Source organism: Pholcus phalangioides, unplaced genomic scaffold (genome assembly GCF_987345545.1).
Source record: "Pholcus phalangioides strain wild (caught in Gottingen) unplaced genomic scaffold, Ppha-v1.0 ptg000013l_1, whole genome shotgun sequence".
Classification (NCBI taxonomy): Eukaryota; Metazoa; Arthropoda; class Arachnida; order Araneae; family Pholcidae; genus Pholcus; species Pholcus phalangioides.
The window spans coordinates 17,352,314-17,377,756 of record NW_028301606.1 but is presented as its reverse complement, the minus strand read 5'-3'; the positions used below and the strand labels follow the sequence as shown (position 1 = coordinate 17,377,756).

The window sequence follows — 25,443 nt, the reverse complement described above, 5'->3', positions numbered from 1 at the left end:
ATCCGTTTTTTAGGGAACGAGTTTGCATCTTTATAATGAAGGGGTTGACTGTACTGTACAAATGTTTGTAGATTTACCCATGTCGGTTTATTTGTACGTTTGGTTGAATGTAAGATTATCAGAATAAACACACCAGAAACCAAAACTAGAAAGGTAATCGTCTCTGAGAAGGTTCTTCAATATCACTAGAGGAACTTGTAGATTATAATCGTACGATTTTGATGAAACGCATCCGAGTAATATTCCGCTATTTCGAGTTATGCTCGAGAACGTACGACTGAATATTTTTTCAGTAACTTTCTTTCGACGGCTGCTCTATGCCTGTAGGTCTTCCTTTTAGCTCTCGCCTCATACTTATATATATAGAGATAGATATTTCTAGCTTTTACATCTCTTTCCCGTAACGCTCATCTTTTCACCACCCCGTGACATCTCGGAAAACCATAGTCTTGCTTACTCTATCTAGAGCCAAAACAATGTCACTGTCAAAAGAGTGTTCCATTTTATCTGACGTTTGTTTGTAGGAATTTCATTTCCATTGTCTATATTCGTCCCACTAGGTTAAATGCCAAGTTTCCTGAGGCCTGACACAGAGTTATTCTCATATATTTTCATTTTCTTTCTTTTGAAGTCTCACTTGATGATTCTCCTCTAAAATATCTCTCAGGGCAATCACAAAATTTCTCTCTCGTGATTCGTGGCCACAATCAATCACAAAAACAGTGCACATCGTTTAAAGCGATCACATTGGTTCTCGGGATTTCTGATAGCAATAACTCATTGATGCCTATATCGAAACAAAATTCCTAGCTGTATGTGCGATGACCATATGTCCTGTTTAGTCAAACGGAACTTATGCAAACGGTACAAACTCTGTTTATCTTTTCCACCTAACCAGTTTCTAAATTTTGAATCATGCAATTCTTTTTATTTTATTTTGAAACTAGATTTTATTTCCTTCGAGCGTAAGTCCTTTTTCTCATTCAGAAATCGTGAGGAGTTAGAATGGAGCTGTCTAATGTGTATTGCGAATTACAATACTTTTTATAATGAATGTACGTGCTGTACGTTCCATAGATCACTCATGAAAATCTTTCGGCTGAAGAACTGTTAATGATGTCAAATGAATGTATTTGTAGTTAAAAATTTATAACTGACTAACTGAAGAAAGAGACTTCTTTTTGACCTTGCACATGTTTTCCGTATAGAATAGCCATTGTAAGACCTGTAGGCTACTAGATGTACGTGGATTATAGTGGCAAATATGGCCCGATTAGGACAACGTGAACCAAATACAGAAATTTATGTCAACTAATATAAAGTGAAGATAAAAAGTCGAGATAAAATGATGTATAAATTAATCGAAACGATACGCACGACACGATCATACATGATATTTGAGTAAATGAATCTGATCATTTATGTTTCAAAATAAGCAAAATGGAAAAAAAGTTTCTACGACAAAAAAGCCGATAACATAAATCAGACTCCTAATGACTATAAACGAATTTTTTCCCATGTTATATTTTCAGTCTATTCTATACTTGACGAAAATGATAACAACGCGCGAACGATATAATCATCTGTGAATCTTTCAATGAGCTGCGACGACCGCATGTGGTATTTAACACACGTGAATGAACTTTAGGACATGGTGAATATTTTCGAAAATATTTCTCACTAAAACATCAAATCTCAAGTTCATCACCTCTTCACAGAAAAAAAAAGAAGAAATTCCTCCATCTCGTTTTAGGTAACCATAGGAAACACACGGACACTAAATAATCGTTATTACAGCCCTATCTCTGGTTATATCACTTTCTATAAATCTTCAGATTCAATAGCCTGAATCACTTCCCGTTAATGGCATCATATTATTTCCTACGTATCAATTAATTTTCATTTCGTAATCGATCATATTATGTATATTATATAAAATAGTACATTTAAATATATAAATATCCTTGTCAAATATGTAAAACTGAAGTCTTGAGAAGAAGAAAAGCAATATTTGAGCGAATATTTTAAAGAAGCCATGAGCCAGCACCTCCATGTTGTGTGGTGTTGTTGTATATATATATATATATATATAATATAATCACAGCGTCACACGTTTTTATGATTCAACTCTTCATTAAAAAAACGGCAGGTGCATTTAATCTCATTTTTGCTCATGAAATTATGCGCATATATTTTTACACATTGGAGAGGAGATTCCTTGGAAGGAAAATAAATTTCTCACAGAAAGCATCGAAGAAAAAAAAAATTAAGAGAGTATCTATCTTATTTTTTGTTTTATTTTTCTCTCTTTAATGTTTATCTTCATTTCTTGAAAATAAGCGGCCAATTTCACTTCATCCATCAGTGTCATGTGCGTAAGGAATGGTTAGCCTATTTCGCGTCTTGTTATTTTGTTTTTCTTAAAAAAGATAAGGACGAAAATTCACACCTTGGTTCACGGGCCACACACAAACACTCACTTATATATTATAGAAGACATATTTTGATAGCCTTATTCCTTCGTAGAAACATCGCAGCTTGTCTTCCAAGAACGTGCTCCGGCTTTGACGAAGGTGATTTTCGATAAGCCTTCCTCCGCCTCCGATAGCTTGTTATTCTGGATGATAGACCAACTGGAACGTGTCCAATTAAAAGTGCTTTCTCGTTCTCACTCTTCCCATTGATAGCTAATACATCTCTCATTTAGTGTACGCTTTTACTTATTTACTCTCGGTTGAACTGGATATTCACGATGTTTCATAAATATTTTCAAGGACTTCAACGATGATTGAATCAGTCCATGCTGTGAGAAAAAAAAATATGTCTACATATCTTACGCACAGTGTTTCTATTTTAATAAGTATAGTGTTTTGTGAATTTTTTCATTATGATTAAACTATATAGAAAGAATGGCGTAAAGTATAAATTATCATTGCACGATGAAACTAGCAAAATAGACTATGCCGTTTTAAAGAAAGTTTTTTGTGAAAATTTACCACAGAACCTTCCTAACAAAGTGGATAGGCTGAACGCACTCAATTTCGAATATGATAAATAGGATCCGACAGACACCCAGGCTCTGTCACACTCCTACAAGTTAATCGTGCATGCAATTACATCACCTGGTGGTGATACAAGTGCATGTACGGTGAAAACCACTAGATGATGTAAGCATATTGTCCTTGGTAACCCAACCATTTACTAATCCATGAAAATAACAATGGCTTCTATCTTGGTAGGTTGAATAATACTTGTATAGGTTCAAACAGCTAGCTGATGCTAAGACCAATTCAAAGACAGTTGAAAGAAAATTCAACTGTCTCTGAGGGGGAATCGAACTCACATCCTCTCATTTTCCCATTGAACACGCTAGACCACTACTTTACAAAGGCAACGAACCTCTTTTGTTAGAGCTCGTCTCATCATTTTACTGCAATTTACTGCCAAAAGAGTTCGGTTAGAAATGAAGGCCATCTATCGGTGGTCACCTCAAGCTGAGTACGCAATAATAATAAAATTAGAGATGAAATGAGAAGACGTAAAATAAATTAGAATAAATTGAAAAAAAGTAAGATAATATGGATCAATGAAGAGGTCGTTCTCAAGGGGCACCCCTCCCCCCCCCCCCCATTACTCCAAACTGCAAAAATGTTTCTAATAATGGCAGTTCTAATAGGCATAAAATTTACCATCAGTTCCCCCTACATTTTTACGATAAACAAGTTTTGGAAGTCAAAAAGCAAAGTTCAAAAAATTTGAAATGTTTCAAATAAATATGGTTTCCGTCAGTTGCTCTTTTACAACGCATGCTATATATATATATATATATATATATATATATATGTTCCCCTCTCGGATCACACCTTCTGACCTAAAGAAAACTTTTACGGTGTTAGATGAACATCTCTACCATCGTGTTACTCGGACGCAGTTACGTCTAACTATCCGCGTATGGTCTCATTCAGCGCACACGAGCTGAAAGGAAAGAAGTCCGTTGCCTTTATAGCGTAGTGGTCTAGTGCGCTCACGCGGCAAGTGAGAGGACGTGGGTTCAGTCGCCTCCAGAGACAGTTGAATTTTCTTTCCTCAACAATTGATCTTGACATTCATTTCTGAACATTCATTTTGCTGTATTTTTTAAATATATGACATCCATATTTTTATGGGCATCTTTTTCTCAGCCACCTCGTTGGGCATTTTGCCTGTTTTGGCGTTGTATTTGTATTAATTAAGATGAATTATTCATCTTCGCATCAGTGAACCGTTTAAACCTTCGTATGAATACCGGAGAGTGGCATTATATATATCTTTGAATACTTGTATTGTATCTTGCAGGTGCAAGAACCGTTCAATCACATGGACAGTGAAAAGCGTAAAGACTATTTATAATCTCAAAATAATGATAGTGGTAAATAAATCTTCGTAATCGCGAACAGTTCTTAACAATCTGTACAATTTGTTGAGTTTCTTTTCTAGGATTTCATCGAGGCATTTTTGAAGATAAATCTGGTAAAATAAATTCGAATATGGATGAATATCTCCATAGGGATGTGAAAGAGCTGACACATAAGAGGCTTTAAAGCTTTTGAAAACCTTCGTCTAATGGTTGAACCAAACCAATAACATTAGTGACAAAAATAAACAGTTATTTGACAGCCCTACTGTATAATAATGGGATCGTCGTTATCAATAAACAATATGAGAGTTTTCTTCGAAATTTTCCGATTTTAAAAGCGATGCCACGAATTTATGGTCGGATATATAGTTCCACAAATACTTCACAATATTTAAATTTTTTTATTATTATTTTTACTACACGTTAGAAAGAAATTTAAATTGGCATACATGAGAATTCGATATTCTCCCTTATTCCCCAAAACATAACAATGTACATGCGAAAAATCAGCCACTTCCTTTTTTAATAATAAATAAAAACAAAAACAAATAGTAGCCAGTCTACGGTTGCTCAGAAACTTTACACGTCGTTTTTCATTTTGTTCAAAATATTTGAGCTATTGTTATAGCAATGCATTAGCTTCGCACATAAACTTTAAATCAAGTCAAAAATCGCATAGGTATTACGTTAATGCGATTAATTTAAGTGTTTTCAGAAATCTGAAACTGTCCTAGTTCAAATAACCTTGGAGCTCTATTGTCTACACACCTTTTCGACTGAACAAAAAAAAAAGTTTAGAAATCAGTTTAAAAATTTCCTTCTTTCATGTGTCAGTCGGCAATTTTTACTCATGATTCATTATTTGATTAAAATTTCTTTATGAAATATTTGAATGAGGGTCACTGAATATTTGAATATTAAATGAATAAACCTGATTTACCTTTATAAAAAAAGAAAAAACTAACAATTTGTTCATCTGCGTTACAATCTTTGTAAAACATGATAAGTAACAGAGTATACATCTGTGAGAAGTAAAGGATAAACAGCTAATTTCCCAAATAATCCACCCTAAAGGGAGTGTGAAGGTAGAGTTATTGCCTGTGATTCCAACCCACACATTTGATGCTCAGATTTTCTACTTCATTTTCTATTATTGATTTCTGTTCATATCTATGGGGTGGAGTAGCGAGTTATTTTTCTATTCCCTTTACTTGTAACTAATACTACATACGGAGGGGACCACACCTTTTCGCACGCCCATCCTTTTGATAAGCACTAACACTGCGAGGTACAACATTTTTGCTATCACATTTATAAACAGCCAGGTATGATTAAGATCCTTGACTTCGTCCGAAACTTAAGATCGAGAGAGAGAGAAAGAGAAGGAGAACCAAAAACAGGTCGAATCGACCTTGTTTCATTTTTATTAAAACCGCCAACATCAAGAGGTCATGGATATTGCGGGGAGATATATCACCAACGGATTCTAAAAGCCCGAGCAGAGCTTACTTCCAGCTCGGGGCTATCATGAGCACTTCCCAACAAAATTGTAGGTGAATGTTATTACGAAACTCGGACCGATTCCCGGTAAGTACCTGAACTTTCTTTTCATTCCGAATGACTGGCATGCAACATATACTGTATGTACACAAAAGGAATTGAAAGGTGGGCAACCAACAGATCAAGAGAATTTGCCCTCCTTCCTTGTTTATTTATCCTAGTGAACTACTGCACCGCCTAAGCGTTGGATGACTCCTTCTTCTACAGTTAACCCAATTAAAATAAAAAATAAAAAAATAAAACTAGCCATTTCTCTCTTTTTCTTTTCTGTCATGGTTAAAATGCAGTTAGGTAACGTTCAGATTCATGCGGGGGTAGGCAGCCTATTGTTAAGAAAGATTTTTGGGTGGATCAACTTTTTGCTCAACTCTTCCCCTCGCCACGAACTAGGCCAAAATGGAAATAGACCCGTTTACCCTTCACTTTTTGGTGTTTCGCCGTCTGCATTTTAATGCGGCTTTTAAACGTGCCGGTGGCGGGTTAAATGCAAAACAGTGTTACGCTAAATGACAGCACAGAGGTTACGATTTTTCTTTTCGTAAAATGTGAAACGTGATGCTGTCGGTCGAGCATTCATATTCAAATTCGTTGTTTTTTTTTTTCTTTACTTTTACGCTACCGAAGAAAAATGGAGAAACAAAAATCGCCGTATAAACTATACCTTTCTCTTTCTTTTTTTTATTTTTATTTCTTTCGGTAAACTGCGACTTTTGACGGCCTCAGGACACTTCGGCAGCGAAGAATGTGATACCTTAAAAAAGTTTGGGGTTTGGTGTTATGAGCGGAAGGATTCTGAGGTTTCAGGAACAGCTTGGAAGTCTTACATAGCATTAAAAGGAAGAGAGAGAGAGAGGGGTGGGGGAGTAAGACTTCAAACATGTAAAGATTGAAAACAAAATGCTAGAAGGGCGGAAAAAATGGCGAAGAATACAGGTATGAATTCGTATTTTTTTTATCGCAGTGAATCATTCTCTGCTTGGATATTCAAAAGAAAAACTTCGCAACGGGAATTCAATAAATAAATAAAGATCGCACATACATAGTAAAAGCAAAGGCGATATAATGTTTTTTCGCCGTCCAAATAATATAAAACATTTTACATTTCGCAGTAAAAATAATTCCAAAGTAGAGACGCATAGACATAAGTATGCCCTTATCAGAGACCTCTGGCGAGGGAGGCAGTAATAAACAGTGGCAAACGAAAATGGTGAGAATTTTAGAGCACGGGAAAAGGTGTCACAGTGAAAAGTTACAGATGACAAAATAATGAATGAAAAATGGTTATTAAAAAAAACAACTGCGACTATTTAACCGTAAACCCTCATTACGTTGTACCTCGTAAACATTCCAGTAGGGAATTTCTAACGAATTGGCACATGCAAAGTGAAAATAGCCAAACGCATTAGCATAACTTGCAAAGCACGTTCAGACAACGACGGCATTGTCGTTGATGTTATCAAATCGAATAATGCTACCTTCAATAATGTTATCAAGTCATTTCCCGATGACATTATGTTAAGATTTTCGAAGGCCTTATTCAAATTTTAACGTTATACTCAAAGGAAACGCATACATACTTAGGAAGGAAAATTTACATACTCAGCACCATATTTGGTCCTGTCGTACATTTTCTGAAAAACTTAATACGAGTGACTAAGTGAGGGTGAAATCGACTGTATGAGTGACCAAGGAGAGGCCGAATGATTGACTGTATGAGTGACCAAGGAGAGGCCGAATGATTGACTGTATGAGTGGTCAAGTGAGTGACTGAGTGGTTGACTATATAAATGAACGAGTTGCAATATGAGCAAGAAAGTGAGTGACCTATGAATGTCCAAGTGAGTGATTGACCATATGAGCCACCAAGTAAGTGATTGACCATATGAGCCACCAAGTGAGTGACCTATGAGTGTCCAAGTTAATGATTGACCATATGAGTCACCTATGAGTGCCCAAGGGAATGATTGACCATATGAGTCACCAAGTGAATGGATGACCATATGAGTCACCAAGTGAATGATTGACCGTATGAGTCACCAAGTGAATGGTTGACCTTATGAGTCACCAAGTGAATGATTGACCATATGAGTCACCAAGTGAATGATTGCCCATATGAGTCACCATGTGAGTGTCATATGAGTGTCCAAGTGAGTGATTGACCATATGAGTGACCAAGAGAGTTATTGACCGCATGAGTGACCATCATGCCATCATTCATATGTTCACTCATACCGTCATTGCAGGCAAAATGTCACGGGGTAAATGTCCAACTCGATCACTCACTTGGTAACTCATACCATCATCTATATGTTCACTCATACGGTCATTCAATCGGTCAAGAAAGGTGAAATATCAGGGGGAAAATGTCCAACTCAATTGGCAAAGCATAGGATCACTCACTGAGTCACTCATATGGTCTGGGCAGGTGAATTATCAGGAACGAAATGTCCGGGGGAAAATGCACTTAGGACAATACGTGCTAAGGGCGAGATTTTGCTCATTTAAGGGGGTGCATTGCGAATTCATAATGCAACATTATCATGCAGGTATAATATCTAAAAAGAACTTTGAACTCTACAACGATTAGCGAACTTTAGATAATATATTTTTTAATGTTTCTTAAAGATCGCTGACGCTTCCTGTAAGAAAGAAAGCATTTAAAAAACAACGTGTATGCACCATCCATCGTAGAAGCATCGTCGGATTCGGTAGGACAATCACAAATATTTTTCTTATTTCATCAAAAAGAAATACATTAAAAAAAAAATGTCAATATTAAAATAAATTGATCCTAATTCATTTAGAAATAAACTAATTACGAAACCAAATTTTTTTAATTAATTTTTTTTTTCCTTCTGTTTAATTTTTTTTTACATAAAACGGACGAAACAAAATCAACTGAAATTTCCACAAACACAAACAAAGTTTAAAAAAGAAAACAAAAAAATAATGATAAAGTTATTTTCTCTGGTAAAGGAAAAATATGTCATTACACCTTTCGTTTAACTCTTGGAGAATTTTAAAGTTAAAAAAAAAAATACACGTAAAGTAAACAAACGTCCATTTTCTTCCCAAAAATTAAAAAAAAAAAATAACTCAATTTTTCAAACTCTTTTGTAAAATCCGATAATTGGATCACAGCTTTTAATTAAACGTAACGCGTGGATGAAACAAAAAAAAAACGGAATTGTGCATGTATAAAATATTAAAAATGGAGGAAAGATAAAAATTGGCTAACGCTTTGCGTGCACGTCTTTCCATATAGCACGCATGTGTGTTTGTGTGTGTGTTTTATTTATTTTTCTTTATTTTTTCCTGAATAAATACTTTTCCATAATTTTTCTATTCTTAAAAGTTTCCAGATAAACTTTACTTGGAAATAGGTGGAAAGGAAAAGGATGGGAAAAATGCACCACCAAGTAAAACTCCACCTCCAAGGACTCTTCTATACATTTACGAGCTGTGTGTGTGTGTGTGTGTGTGTAAGAAGTTTTTCCATCAAGCAGGTTGGTGGTATAGCTAGTGTGTGTGTATGTGTGGAGTGTACTTTTATTCAATTTTTGAAATCACTTCTCTTTCTCTAAGGGTAAAGTTGTTCGCATTTAAGGAAACACGCATCCTAAGCACGCGCTTAACCACCATTACCTTCTTGTTCTTTTTTTCTATAGTCACTATTCAGTTCCCTTCGTATTTTATTTTCTTTTCGAGAAAAAATATTTGAAAAAAAAAAATCCTTTTAATTCTATTTATCAATTTTTTTTTTCCTTTTCGTTATCATTCAGCTAAAAATAAATATATTTTTTTGTTTCGGGACAGTAAACAGAACTACAAAAATACACAAGGTTTTTTTCGTTAGGAAATTTCTTTCAAATATATATATTTTTTTTAAGCAAAGAACAATTATTTTTCGAATATACTGAATTTTTTCTTTCTTCGAATATATTATATTCGGGAACGGAATGGTGTAAGCTCTTCACTATTTCCACCTCCGGGGTTTTGGGAAGGGGGGGAAAAAATCACGATTTCCAATTCATTCTTTTCTTGGATAATTTTTTTTTTTTATTTCCAATTTTTTGAAGATTTTTTTTTTTTGCAAGAAAAAAAATTAATAAATGTTTTTTGTGGGGGTTTTTTTTCATTGAGCTTGTGTGCGTTCACTTGCCACATGTGCTAACCAATTTCCTAAATTCAAAAAAAAATTGGGGAAACAATTTACTTAATAAATTTATATAAAAAAAACCACATGGAAAAGCCTCAATCAAAACAGACATAATTGAATATATATATACATCTCACCAATTTCATTAGAGCTTTATTTCATTTTTTGCCATCCGTAATTGGTTTTGCTTGCTAATGACAGCATTGGTCAAATTATGAACTCATTGTATGTACATGTACGAAAGATATACAATCGTTACTTGTGGATGGGAGAATATGTAAATTGAAGAAACAATGTCACGATTTGAGACAAATTAATTCGCACAAAAAATATGGTTGTAATAAAGTATTGGGTGGTTGTAATTATGTATTTGCACTAACTAATCGTTCACGCAATATGATATTAAGACATATGTATATGATGAGAATAACCATATTTATGAAGCCAGTAATGGTATGGACTTTGCGATATTTTCACCATTAAAATTGGTAGTAGGTCCCGAAATATTCAACGTACGCTGAATAAATTCATAAATATCCGATAGCTAATATAAAATGTAATTGCGACTTATTCTGGTCGAATATTTGTTTAAACACTGTACGGAGAGTTTCAAGCAAATTAGCACTGATTCGGGTAGGACTATAAATACTTAAACATATTTCTCTTTGATTTGCGAGCATGGATCGTAGTCTTTGGTTCTCAACAATTGCGGACCACGGCTTTCCAATAATCACTCGCGAACTGAAAATCGCATTGATTTTGGACGTAATAGGTTACTGCTAAAGGCATTGATGTTTTGAAAATTTATTTAGATTTTAACCGATATTCCATAAGACAAACGTATTCGCGGAATAAATTCCACTCCGATACAATGGATGGATATCCCAGGACAAAGCGAAAATCAGAGTGGGCTATGCTTCCATATAATTTCATAATGTGTGAATCAATTCTCATTCAAAAATCCACATTTCTATTGATGCACCTTTTATAAATATTTATCTACATGCATAAAATTATTAATGAACCGTCTTTCTGTTCGACATCGAAACAACGCAATTAGAAGTAATCAAATCATAAAATATACCTGATAATCGAATGGTAGTATGAATTCAAATCCTGGTCGGGTGAAACCAGCCTGTAACCACAGAAAAAAAAAAGAAAAATTATTAAATAATATGACAGCAAAACATGTTGTTATCAGAATGAAAATGTTTCATAATTAGGTTATTAAAAAGAATAATAATAAGGAAAAAACTATCCATCGTCATGTTTTCATCGCTATTTTATTCCATAATACATCAAATAGCTCTGAACACGGAAAAAGCCACGATCTTATCTCGGTTGCGATGAACGTAATGAAGACCTCGTATGATTGTTTAATCACGGTCTCTCAAAGTATTAGAATTATTAGCGTGATTAACTATTATCAGAAGAATTATTGCATGTAAAGAGAAATTAATAATTTGTCGCTGATGATGATTAAACGATACATTGAAAAACAATAACCCTTTTGAATAAATATATTTTCACGTATCGATTACATCCACGAATTCGCAGGTCATGAATTAAGCATGAGAGAGATGCGTTATATGCATATGTATGTTACGGATATAAATGCTCTAAAGAGAAAATGAATTACTGAAATTTCTCAAATAGCAAAATCACATCTTTTACAATTTTCCGCATTAATTTTAATGGGGGTAAACCCGAACGGGAAAAATTTTATAAGGTCGTCTATCACGTAACACAAAACTGATTAGTATGTGTGTGTATATATATACGTACGCTCTAATTAACGGCCAGAAAACTAACTAATCCCTTAACTAATTATTCACTTTCCGTGAAACTCCGGTTGAAAGAGAACAATACGTCTCGTGCTTGTTGTAAGAGAGAAGAGGGAGGTTTAAAAGAGAGAGAGAGAGAGAGAGCCGATGTATATTTATACGGAGAATGGCAAGACGAACGAGTTAAAAGCGTGCTTAAAACGCAATGGTCAAGCCGTTCGTATCCGTGGAAATAAGCGAGACAGGCCATCCATCAAGAAACTAAGAACCCCTGCAACAAAACGTTGCTTTTTTTTATATTTTGTGTGTGATTTTTATTTTATTTTTCTTTTAGCTTCGAGCGAAAACTTCACGAGCAATAGAAAAATGAAAAAAAAAAAAGAGAGAGAAATTGCTCGAAAACACATGCGACGAAAATCATTTATAAAACTCGAAAATTGGACGACACGAGAAAAAATAAAAATTAAAAAAAAAGGAAAATATATATAAATAAAACAGATTGGTTGTTACCGTTAAAAAATGGCCATCATCCCCCCCAACGTTCGTTCCTGATTGATTGGTCAATCAAAATAAAGCGGTTCGATGGACAAAAGTAATACCATCGAGACACATAACATGAGTTCTGTCAATGATAACCATCAGACAATGAAATGAATTTTTTTTTTCTGTATTTCGATCGCATTTCATGATGCGAATAACTAAAACTGGTTTTGTGTTGTGATGTTTTGTTGAATTTATTCACTTACACATCTTACATGTTGATTTCTTATCGTGCTGTCTACAATCGTATAACATTGGTAACATATGTATACTGCTATTAATATATATATATATGCATATTTTTTTTATTGTATAGGATTCTAAATCTTTTGCTTCAGAAATCAATAGGGTCAATATTGATATTACATCAGTCACCACGAAGTTCCTTGAATAATAATATCAAGTAGCTTTTATTTCTATTCAATCATGAGTAACGACACAGATTCGATTTTCTTCTTCAACAGGGTTTTCTAATTTTCAATATCACTCGTTAGATGGCAGTGATAAATGATTATTTTAATCGTGAAAAGTGAAATTCTGCTCCGTTTCAACAGCATCAAATCTCCATCTATTGAAAGACTATGCAAAAAGCATGCTGATTGATGACGAGTAAAATTCATGAAAATTAGTTGCTTATTTTTTAAGGAGAAAAGTAAACAACTCTTTTGTAATGCCAATGGTTGAATGAAAACCATTAGCATAAACTCAAATATAATCAGTGGAATCAATTAAATTGAGAAAAAAGTGTATGTAGTTTTGTCTATATGTTCTGTACCTTATGTATTCTACTGCTCATCAATAAATTTTTAAAACTATTCATTCTATGTTAAATTTAATAGCGCACTACATAAGACTATTTTGTCCGAGAAAATCTTAATAACGCACTTTGTGCGTACTTACAACTGCTGTATAAGCTAATTTCAAGACCTCGCTTATAACACACATTTCTCCAATCACGAAGGCGGTATAATATAAGCTAAGGGAGCTCAACCTACAGGAGAGTGCTGGACACTTAATTTGGTTTGAAATCGTGTCGCGGGTCATTTAAGCGATCAGAAAATACGTCGTGGGTACTTGAGTGATTTGGAGATGTGCTGTGGGCCACTAAAGAGTTTCGCGGTGCAGTTCCGCATCACGTAAGTATGTATGATCTGTAAATATGCCGAAGGTGTTTAAGAGCTCTCGAATTGCGCCGTGGGTGACATTAGTAATATAAAATGTGATTTAAGTGATGTATAACTGCACCGTGAGTCACTTAAATGGTCTGTAAATGCGCCGTGAGGTCGCTCAAGTAATCTGTAAATGCACCGCCGGTCACTCAAGTGATCTGTAAATATGCTGTAGGTTTTTAAGTGTTCTAGAACTGTGCCGTGGGTCACATTAGTAATACAAAATGTCCCGCGTGTCACTTTAGTAACACAAAACGTCCTGCGGGGCCACTTAAGTGAGGTGTAACTGCACCTCGAGTCATTTAAGTGATGTGTAACCGCAGCGCGAGTCACTTAGGTGATGTGGAACTGCACCGCAAATCACCTGTTAAGTACCCACCGCAAGTTATCCGTAAATGTGTCGCTTGTTGAATTGAAAAAATTCGGTTTGAGGTCACGGGCCTCATTGGATGACTTCGAGGGTCACATTTAGCCCGCGGGTTATGGATTGAGTATGTATGATTTAAGTGAACGTGACTGTAGATTGTTCCCAACGAAGAAACAAAACCAAAGTTAGAAAATTCCAAATTTTCTAAACTGAATTTCTTTTCTTCAACACAACTACAAAAAGACAAAAAAAAAAACATGCCGAATTCAATACTGGTTTGTATTCTTCGCAGCATTACCATCATCACAAAAGACAATGCGACTACTGTCTCTTCTTCTTAAGAGAAATCGTTTTTGGCACAATAGCATTTTTTGTCTTCTTCAAAGTATTTATAATAAATGTTGGAACAGCAGGTGGTTATTCAAAGTTCGTTCCCTCGATTTTATTTTATTTTTTATTAAAGAAATTTATTCTTCAATGAAACATACTATATATATATATACGGGCATTGAGAGCATAAACAGTTTAATGCACTCACTAGCATCGTGACTTTCGTGAGGATTGAAAAATATATATATATTTATTTTTTTTGCCTTAAGTGAAAGTTTTCAAAAGCTTCGGCCTGGGAAATAAGATGAGGTCGAAGGAAATTTTACCTGGAAAAGAGGGAAAAAAAAATTTTGTTAAAAAAAAAAAAATTAAACCAACTACACCCGCTGTCACGCGTCGTAAATTCCGAACGGCGCAGAATAATGAGCACCCCATGCAGTCGCTTCAGCTGCTGCTCCTTAAGGGCAAAGAAGGGTATGGAGTTTAAAAAAAGAAATGCAAATGTAATCGCCTTTCTTGGGGTCCCCAGATACCCCCTCGGGTCACGAAAAAAAAACACAACAACTATGCTTCGGTAGGGGTGATGCATTTTATTTATTTTATTTTTCTCTCCTCCTCTACAGGATACGACCTAGGTCTCGTTAAATCGTTTCATTGCAGTTTCCCCCCTGTTAACTTACCTCATACTCTTTCTTTGGATCTACATCCCTCTGCCCTCACGTCCTTTTCCCTATCACACACGCACAAACTCTTTGCTTTTCTCCAATCATCATATTCGGCAATTGGGAATTTTCGTAAGCAAAAAAAAAAAAAAAAAAAAATGCTTCTTCGTACCCGGGATGAACTCTTAGCTACCAAATGTGTTTAAGAGGTTTTGAAACAAAATTTGTTCCTAATAAAAGGAAATTCCCAAGTTCGTGCAATTGTTTCATTTTAAAAGTACAAAATTCGTGAATAGCCATGGAAATCACTTTCTATATTGATCACAACTCCAGTTGATCGCCTTATGACATTTTACTGTCAATGACTTCATCATTCAACCGCTATATCAAGTTTTCTAAGAATATACAGGGTGTCTACAACTTCCCGAAGTGTTTCCAAGATTTTATTTTGAACATTTAATGTGACATGTGATCACCAAATCTTAACAATTAAATAGATAATACAACTTTTTTTTTGCTGTATTTTTAGTTACAATCGTGAAAGTGGCAAAACCATGACAGCAATTGGTGCACATGCCATCAACATATTTTTCCCCACTACAACTGAACAAACTTCTTATTTTGGCGTTCAAAATTCAAGAATATGACATGGAAATGTGTTGGAAGTCCATATTGTTGGCAGTGTTATTGTCTCCAATTACATTCGTTAGCCAATTTTTAAACATGTCCAAACACACATATCGCGTACAAGCCTGTTCGCAGAATAGAAATTAAACAAAGAAATTGACCTTTTCTGTATATTATGCCGAGGTGAACTCGGAAAGGAAAGTCATACATCCCCACAAAGTATTAAGCTGAGATAAGCCGCCTCACTCTCTCCACCACCCCACCTGGGAGCCATTTGCGGAAGTTAAGGGTAGTTACTAATGTCTCTACTTCAGTGCCAAATGCTACAGCGCATGAAATAAGTCATGGTCGTGTCTCCAGTGGTGTATATGGTAGCGCACTTCGAGGTTTGCAAGATAATCTGAGTTCGATTTCCGGCGAAGACTAGATGACTTTTCCTTCCAAGGTTACCTCTGCGTAATATCCAGTAAATATCCATTTTTATGATGTATTGTCCTAAAAAAAGCCGCCTCAGAAATACAACACTTTTATCGTTTATTTGACGCCGTCTCACCGATTACAGTACAACCAACCCCGTCGTCTTAAGATTAAATCGGAAATCAAAAACCCACACTTGAATTCTGAGAAACACTTGCTGTGTGACATAAAACTCAATCATATCTGTAATAATGCAGTCATAACAAAAAAACCCCAAGAAATTATATTAATTTCTGGAGAGAAAGAGTTCTTTAAAATATTTCCAATAATTCCTGAACACCCTGCGCAAAACGAGCATTTTTTCTTTTTACTACTAGGGCCAACAAAATTATAATCACGAAATTCCTAACAATAATTTTCAAGTAATAGATTTCCATGTCCGAATTTTCATTGAAGCCATATATATCCTTGATCTTCGACATTTGATAATGTTTTACAGCCGGCAATCCCTGGGAGTTACTGGCGTTATTACCGTTTGATGTCCTGACTCAGAAATTCATCCACACCCGTATAAAGAAGGAAGAGAGTCATATATAGGGAATAAGGAAAAAGACATACACAGAGTGGATACTATCGACCGCCCTATAATTACGCACGTGATTCCTTGTGAAGAACTAATATGGAAAAGTGTTTACACAGTTTTTTGTTTGACCAATAATTATGGAGTTCTAACGCATTAAAAATCGTTGACGTACTTCCGAATATTGTCAAATTCGGCGAACGTGCTTAAAAGTATGACGACGTTTTTAAGCTGATATAGCAATGCTGTAACGCTAAGAGCAATCAAGAAAACTAAAGCTGTGCACAAAGCTGTTTTTTCCCTTAGTGAAGGAAATAAAATTACCACATTTCGCCAAAAAAAAAAAAATGAATTTAGAGAAATCTACTTCAAAAATTGGTTTGAAGAAAACAATTTTTCAGATAGATTTGGCTAACGCTTCACAAATCTGGTGATAAATTTGTCAATATGATGAGTCGAAGGCAACACGTAATAACGTTACCTTCGACGTTAACATGGCTCCACACGAAGAAAAAAAATTCCCATACAGCGGGGTGCACTAATTGAAAATGAACTGGAATATTCAACCTCGTTTGAAGCCAAGATCAGTTATTTTCTTTCGAGATTGGTGCTTTTTTCCTCTTCGTATAGAGTCATGTTAACCTTGTTATTACGTATTATCTTCACACGTCTACACTGGCAAATTTACAACTGACCGTTAGAAAACTGACACGTCACAAAATTTCAAAACGTAATAACTCCCTTAATATTCATGTGATCCTATAACGGAAAAGACTTTTCGATATTATTTTTTACGTGGAATCACGTGTGTAGAAATTCTGCATCGATAGTGTCCACCCTGTATAATAGCTTAAAGAAGAGCCACCATACTATATTTTACCACAAAAATTTCCTCATGGAAAAAAGTCAAAGAGCTGGCCAGAATATTTACAAAATTTTCCCATTACTCGATATCAAACACTTCATTTAACCGCCGGAAATGCAACACAGATAAAAGCAATGTTTACTTTGATAAAGCAATAACCAGTATTGAACAACCGCATTTACTGTCATTCGTGATGTCTATTTCACTACCGATCACATACTCCTGAACTGACACTTAACTGACTGGACGTATTTTCCCGCATAAATCCTGCTGACAAAACATACATAGATTGCACAAGAAAAATTTATGGTTACGTGACAAACTGCATCCCTTCGCCGTTAATGTTAATCTCAATCCAGTTCCCGTTCCTTATTCAGGCAAACGAAGCGCCGAGAATAAATTCCACCACATTTAACACACCTAAACCGAATTACACACTCTCCCCGACATCAGCATGAAGGAGGGTGACGTCAACGGCGATACTAGTCCTAGTAAAACCATACATAAAACAGAACGGATCAGTATTCTTTTTTTTTTTTTTCAAGAGGATAAACTGCCCATTTTGAATGACGTCATCTGGTATACCATCCACTATGAAAAAAAAAATGGGTTTCGACAATGAGTTCAAGCTTGCAAAGCTTGTATTAAAGAACCGTGCTCAATGTCTCGTTGAAAACAGAGCGTGAGTCGACGCAGGGCTCGCTACTTCGTTACGGGAAAAGATTGAAGCTCCACTTCAAATACGTTTCGCAACATGAAAAGAAATGAAATAGAAACAGATTGAAATTATTATTTTTTTTATTGGGGCGACATCTGTTTCAACCTTGGTCACACCCCAACATCAATTTCTAGCAAATCTCATATCCCCTATTTCCACATCAGTGGAATGAACAGATTCTGAAACGAAACTCCGTATGCTTAACACCCTTTGAAATCAAATTTATTTGAAGGAATTATATGACTCACAAATTTCAAGCTAGAGGGTAAATCCCCTTCCTCCGCTGTATCGAGAATGCATTTCTATCCAAAGGTCTTTGTGCGGTCGGTGGGCATCGTGATGGACTCTCATCGCAAGAAACTTAATAAGTTCGAACACTGTTGACGGCACAATGGTTGCCGGCTGAAGTTGGTTTGTGTGGATTTCCAAATTCGAGGCACGAATGCCTAGCCGGTCTACTTTTTTGGAAAACCTATTTGCAGAGACCAGACAGACCTTCACATGATACTGATATAAGTTGAAAATTCAGGCATCTGCCATTTTTACTTCAAAATGGAAGCACCATTGGAAACCAACGCATGCATAACTTTGGCAACTTAAATACGTTTACGCCATACGTACATTCAGGGCCGTAACTAGGATTTTTGCCGCAAGGGGCAAACATTATTTTGCCCGGCTGTACGTTTTCATTGGATGGTTTGCTGAAATTTTCCATCAGTGTGGACGGATGTCACGAAATATTTCACTGCGGGTGCACTAGATGAATGTCAAACTTTGGGAGGACCCACGGACGGTCGGTTCATCTAGGAGATTTAAGTAGTTTATCAACTGGACAGGTATCCAGCTCGACTCATCATCCGTCATTACTGCGCTCTGTGACGTCAGTGTTATAACTACTACCAATAGCTATCTTCTATGTTCTTTTGTTGTCGTTTTTTCAAACGATAAGGCGTCACTTTGATGCCACGTTGAATAGGAAATTGGTTTTCCCGCACTCGATGAGCCCGCTTAGGGTCTCAAGGCGTTTTATTGAGTAGCACCTCTAATATTTTGTACAGATGGCTACGCAATCCTGTTGTGCGTAGGGAAAGGGGGGAAGAGGTAAGAAAAGTTAAAGTCCGGTGTATTTATTTATTATCCCCCCCCCCACACACCCTTTCCCGTAGGTGGACACGGAGAAATGTTCGAAAAGTCTGTATCCACTTATGCCTCACACGATAAAAGCGAGCAAACATATGTAGACGTACTTCAGGAATGAATGGATGGTGATGGTGGTACATCCCCCATTTCTTCATGGGACTCCTTTATAAAACACAATAGCATCCTAACAGTTCAAGTTCCCGGATGATACTCTTTTTTTACATTCCGTATTTGAAAGGGATATCGAAGAACTCTCATTAACTCATTTCTCCATTTCAATTGAAATTCCAAAATGCAAATTTCAAAATCAATTCAGAAAAAAAAAAGTCCAAATACCAAAAGTAATCCGATACGAATCTACGGCGAAGTACATGATAGAAAAGTACAAGAGAGAGAGAGAGAGAGAGAGAGACGCGCATGTGAGACCTGTATCAGAAAAGAAGTCAATTACACTGTCAGTTACATCTGTCCACATCCCTTTATTAATAAAATCCCACGGAAAAAGCTCGCGTCCACATCCCGATGGAAGTTCTTTCACTGCAATAAAGAAACAAAATTTCCAACGTCAGGAAACGTTATGATAGTGAAAATAATATATAGATATGTACGCAATTTTTTTTTACATTGACAACGTCAGTTACACACGTTCACGTCGTTAGTAATGACAGCAGCGTGTATTTTATTTACCTTTCTTCCGTTATTTCGTCCGTGTACGATAAATATAGCGATGAGTCGTAGACGTTTCGGATATGGTCTTTTGTTACGTTTATACACAAAAAAGATCCATTTGAATAAACTTCATCAGGTTCATGGATTTTGTTTTGGGTTTCCGATAATGAAGAGAAAAAAGCTGGAGAGATTCGATCTTCTATTGAAAAATATATCCTAAAAATAACTGTGAATATTTAACGTTAATACTCAACTGCAAATCGCGTAGTGTTCTTTTTTTCAATTGGCGGCCAAATTTCGCAGGAAACAATTACTTCTACGCCAAGCCATATCCGACTGGTTCTCTAGTGTTTGGCTCCCACGGCTTCTTTGCTTTAGCTACCATTTTTCAGTGGCTCTCTCCTCCCTTGTCCGGATACGGTCTTAAATCATTAACTGTGATCCGCTGGCATAGCTGTTATATTTATCCATGACGCTCTCATGGCAGTAGCAACAGTACAAATAGTCAGTGAAAGTCTAATTCACATGAATCGAAAAATATATGCAAATCAAATTTTTTAGCCCTCTGTGATGCACTTGAGAAACTGTGGTGAAGCCATGGGAGCTGCAACGAGCTCTTTGAGAGCCAATTACCCCGTATTTTCATTCCAATTTGAGCTCTTGTAGTGACATAAACTTGTAGTACATGAACCCCTTAGGGGAGCCCTTGCCTCTGGGAGTCAAAAAGATTTAGCTTGATTATTTTATGATAATCATAGAGCATAGACTAATAATTAAGATTCGAAATAAAAAAAAACTGAATAAAATCGCTAGTACAGATTCAAAAAATCGGACTTTCAGAAATTCGTCGTATTTTGCACTTAAATCCCACCAAAACGAAACGAGAGAGAGTAGTCACTCTAATAGTCACTCTAGTAGAGAGAGAGTCACTCTAAATGAAACCGCGCGAAATTAATACTGATTCTTAAAACAATTAATTTTTCTCAAACATTGTTTTTCCGTCCTTCCATAAGGATTTGTGGGATTCGCTCAAAAAACTGGAATCCTGTTAAAGACGAGGAGTAGGTACATCCTCCAGGACTATTTATTATTGACTTCTCTTCACCAAAAATTGTTCATCTTTCATACCAGAAATAGACGAATAGTAGAGAAACAAAAACAAAATAATTATTTTCATTGATTCTAATCACCATTACGACACTCGAATTGAAACTTTTATACAAACGTAGAGGTTTATATAATTGTTGTTCGTATTTGAATGAACTTGTGAGAATACAATTTTAACCAAAAAGCCAATAATGCCACCCGGAACAACCACCGAAAATGGACAATTAAAGCCAAATAAGGCAAGAAAATACATATGATTTAATATTCACGCTCATCCACCTGTTTTAGTTCTATAATAATCCTCCCACGTACAATACAATCGGGGGGAGGGGGGAAAAACGAAATTGTGAGCATATACAAGAAATAGATCTCATCTCTTTTCTTAGATTTACTGCCATAAATAAATAAATAAGCACTAAACCTAACGTAGAATTTATTCCACTTTTTTTTTCCTACAACTCGTAATAGATCATTAGAGTGAAAAATAAAATAAATAATATAAATTATTCTCATCCTGCACCAGATGAGCAGCAACATAACGTGAGTTTTTGAATAAATAAAAATCAACCTTGTCATTTTATGGAGGAAGAAAAAAAAACCTCATTTCGATGGAAACATGCAATTTAAATACGAGCAGTTCTATTTACGTATACGAAGAGGGCAACTAAGCAGATAAAAATAAACAAATATACATTTAAGAAAGAGCAAAAGAAAATGCAAATGGGAATAGAAATATATAAATGGGAAAGCAATAGGAGGAGGTATAGCTATGTATATATTATAATAGGGTTGGTTTGTGGGTGTGTGTGTGTGTACGATACATATACGACCAAGTCCAAGCAACACGCGGCTGGTGCCTTTGCTATTCGATAGAGAGAGAGTGGAATCTCCTTTTCCTCTGGCTTCCAGTAGCAGATTAGAGCACGTGGTTCGCATTTTTATGAGGCTTTGGAATCAATAAAACATTCTTTGCCCGAAGAAGGGGCGCTATCGATTGTCTTTACTTGTCGGGGTGTGCAAAAAAGAAGAAAATGATGATGGAAAAATAAAAATAAAAAAACAACTAAAAATGACTCTTTTATACGGTCCACTGAAAACACACACACACACTCACAGAAAAGAAAGAGGATAGTAAAGTAGGTTTGTGCGGCTGAGAGAAGTGTGAGTGCAAACTTTGTGGAAGCGCCACACACACACACACACTTTCTTTCTCTGGTAGATGCTTAAAGCTTCCTACCACCCTCCGACATCCAAATGAAAAATCAATTACGGAGTCACGTACGCTCAAATTGCCTAATTAAAGCGGCATTCGAAATGGTCGAGCAGCGTCCGCCGGCTATTTGCTACGACGTGCCGTCCAAGTCGAATAGCCCTGCTTTTCCCGTGTCTTTTTCTATTTTTTTCCTTTCCTTACATGTATTTATCTTCTTCTTTGCTACTATTTCTTTAGATTATAAGCCGAAACGTCTTAAGCAAGGAATTCAAGACGCTAGTAATGAAAATAAGAATTTAATTAAAACAGTTTCGCTTCGTAAGACACGGTTACATATTCCTACGCATATCTACAGTTTGTTTCCATAGTGTGAGTTTTATTATTACTATTGTTGCTTGTAACTCGTAGCTTTACTGTATAAATTGAATAGTGAAAAAAAATAATTTATCCTTTCATGATTATGGGTCATCGTTTCTCTCTAAAACATCCATTATTCTTAGATATTTAATTCTAGTTGAATGAGAAAGTTGTTCAATTGTATTTCCCAAATATTAGTAATATTTACATACGTTTAAATGAAGGATTACACCCACATTGTTTAGACCAGTGTTTTAAGAATATGTATATATATATATATTTTTTTTAACTTATCATATGTTAGCTTTAGTGTTTTTGAACGTTCTATTTAAAATTGTACTGCATTCCACACATTGATGGATATCGAACTTTGCGATGGGTATATATATAATCAGGACATATTCATTTTAGATCTTGTGCTTACATTCAAAAGTGTGGGTTTTATTCTAATGGATATACAGTCAGCCCCGTTTAACGAATATATCAACAGTTCCAGTATACATTATATCCGTTTAAGCGGGGTATTCGATTATACAGGGAACAATTCAATTGCTGTTTAAAAACGCTTCGGCTAAGCTTAATTGGAAACTTCCCCGCTTGATTGAATAAATTCAGCACATTTTTCCCACTTGAATTGAATATTAGATTAATTGTTAATGCGCACCAACACAGCTGTAATATATTTTTATTGTACAAAACTTTCTAAATTAATGGCAAGCCAAGTTAGAACTTAGAAAAGACCTCAACTTGAGAGTGGGTACCGACCTTAAAGTATTCAAGTTGTCTTCGGTACGTATATGTGATTATTTTATTATTGTTCTGAGTTGAGCCCATAGAGAGCGCTAACTTTCTGAATGGAAAGTAAAAATCTTACGTATTGTAATCAATATAATTTTAATTTCATTTTGATCTTTAACTTATTCCAAAAGCTTCAGTAATATTGATTCATTAATACTGATAATATAGTTTTCAAACATACTATACAAGCAGTGTTAAACAGCAATTGAATTGCTCTTCGCATATTCAAAAACCCCGCTTAATCTGATATTATGTGCTGAAACCATTGACGTCCGTTTTCGCGGGGCCGACTATATTACAACTTATTACAGCTTAAATACTTAGAGGGCAGTACCTACTCTCAGGTCCAGATTTTTTCCAAGTCTTAAATTGCAAAATATTTGCCATTTTAAATCCAATCGTTTTGCCCAATAAAAATATTATATGCGTAGTGGTTGATGTGTATTAGCAGTTGTCGTGTGAATCGTAATATTCAATTGAGGGAGGGAAAAATTGTTAAACGTATTCGATTAAAGCGAGGAACTTTAACATTGTCTTTAAGGGAGAATTTTTTTTCCAGAAGATTTTATCCGTTTAAGTGGGGTGTCCGTTACCCAATTGAGCGGGGCCGACTGTATCTGTATCCAAAATATGGAGTGGTAAACTCTCATGTCTTCATAGAGACGCGTCTGCTGTGACTTGTCAAGTTGACGAATGGGATCAGTCCTGTTTTTTTGGCTCATTTTTTAAATGCAAAGGTCCATCAAAATATTCTCAGGAAGTTCATAATCTTAATTAAATAGGATGAATGTACTATTGGATACATCAGACATTCAACCAATATTCCCAGATCCAACCAGTCGGATTACTTTTTGTGAGGACACTTTAAATATACAAAAACAATATCCACTCAACTGAAAAGGACTATTTTGCCCCTTCCACGCTGTAGACCAGGGATGGCTAATCCGCGGTACATATGCCGCAAATGGCACGAAATGACATCAGGAGTGGTACGCGAAAGCTTTTCCACAATTCTATTTCATTTTTCGATCGAAGAAATTCTCACCAAATTTTGAAGAATCCCTTTCTTTCGAATGATAGTCTTGCAGGCTGCCAAACCTATATTTAGTATGATAGGCTTCTTGACAATAATTATGTGATGACTTTTATTCAATGCTTCTCTGGCACCAGAGTTGCTGGATGGCTCACATGTACAGGATCCAGGGACGTCCGCAGGAAAAGGAGGGGCATGCATTGCAGCATATACTACATAAATTCTCGGGAGGCCTCAGCCAAAGCCTCCTAGATAGATAACCTCCTGGAAATAGCAGGCCAATGCATGCATCATTTTTACCCTTTTTTATGGCTGTAGGTGCGATTACCTTCTTCAATGCTCGCGAGCTTCGCATGGAGGCCTTCCGCTATAGAGGGTCTCAGCCCAGTTACAAAGTATATTGGGGGAAGAAGCCCAAGCATCCTCAGCCTTCAGGTTATTGTGCTTATGCACTACATGGTGTAAGTAAGATGAACTTCTATCGTTATACATACACAATCTGCATCGCTATAATCAAAAAAATTATTACGAGTAAAAAATGAATACAATTTTGAACTTGAAAGGAAGAGAAAATGAACATTTTTGCGAAAATAAGAAGACAGCCGTAAAATATTTCGTGTAGGACAAAGAAAAATGCTAATGTCCCGTAAAAATGGGCCGTACGGTCTGCATGTTTAAATTCGTAGAGTGGCACGCGCATTGAAAATAATCTCAATTGTAGTACGGCTTGGACAAAGGTTGGCCACCTCTGGTGCCACCTTGCCGCTGTGGTGGTCGAGTGGTTATAGTGCCGGACTCGTGATGCGAGGATCCGGGTTCGAACCCCACAGTGGTGGTTGGCTGAAGTTGGTTTTCTGTGGTTCCCAACTTCAAGGCGCAAATGCGAGCCGATCTCCCCGTTAAAAAGTCTCGCCACAGAGAGCAACAGTCCTACAACGGTAAATCATTCAAC

General features: G+C 35.9%; 1 protein-coding gene across 5 annotated transcripts in view; it reads right to left on the bottom strand.

The window, feature by feature from the left end:
* The window catches only part of LOC149078684 (plexin-B-like), a 316,513-nt gene that overhangs the window by 191,221 nt on the left and 99,849 nt on the right, over positions 1 to 25,443 (bottom strand). For all 5 annotated transcript variants that reach the window (XM_089240827.1, XM_089240830.1, XM_089240832.1 and 2 more), the window contains exon 3: positions 11,200 to 11,250. The gene's annotated coding sequence lies outside the window, so the exon portion shown is untranslated. The remainder of the gene's footprint in view (positions 1 to 11,199; positions 11,251 to 25,443) is intronic.